The sequence below is a fragment of the Arachis duranensis genome, chromosome 10 (assembly GCF_000817695.3).
Source record: "Arachis duranensis cultivar V14167 chromosome 10, aradu.V14167.gnm2.J7QH, whole genome shotgun sequence".
NCBI classification, from domain to species: domain Eukaryota; kingdom Viridiplantae; phylum Streptophyta; class Magnoliopsida; order Fabales; family Fabaceae; genus Arachis; species Arachis duranensis.
Genome location: NC_029781.3, coordinates 19,800,926 through 19,801,655, shown reverse-complemented (window position 1 = coordinate 19,801,655; position 730 = coordinate 19,800,926).

Genomic DNA, 730 nt, shown 5'->3' with positions numbered 1-730 from the left:
AGATTGTTGGTATGAAGCAAGCTATGGTCACCTTGTAAATCTCAGTCAGGCAAACTCAAATGGATATGGGTGATATACGAATAAAACATAAAGATAAAGATAGAGATACTTATGTAATTCATTGGTAGGAATTTCAGATAAGCGCATGAAGATGCTTGTCCCTTCCGTCTCTCTGCTTTCCTACTGTCTTCATCCAATCCTTCTTACTCCTTTCCATGGCAAGCTTATGCAAGGGTTTCACCGTTGTCAGTGGCTACCTCACATCCTCTCAGTGAAAACGTTCCAGATGCTCTGTCACAGCACGGCTAATCAGCTGTCGGTTCTCGATCATGTTGGAATAGGATCATTGATCCTTTTGCGTTTGTCATCACGCCCAGGGAATTGAATAGAAGAACAATAGTAATTGCATTAATACTCGAGGTACAGCAGAGCTCCACACCTAAATCTATGGCGTGTAGAAACTCCACCGTTGAAAATACATAAGAACAAGGTCTAGGCATGGCCGAATGGCCAGCCTCCCAAAGAGGGTTCAATCATAAAAACATGATCAAAAGCTCCCAAAATGATCCAAAGATTGAAAGATCTCCCTAATACAATAGTAAAAGGTCCTACTTATAGAAAACTAGTAGCCTAGGGTGTACAAAGATGAGTAAATGACATAAAAATCCACTTACGGGCCCACTTGGTGTGTGCTTGGGCTGAGCATTGAAGCATTTTTGTGTAGAGACTC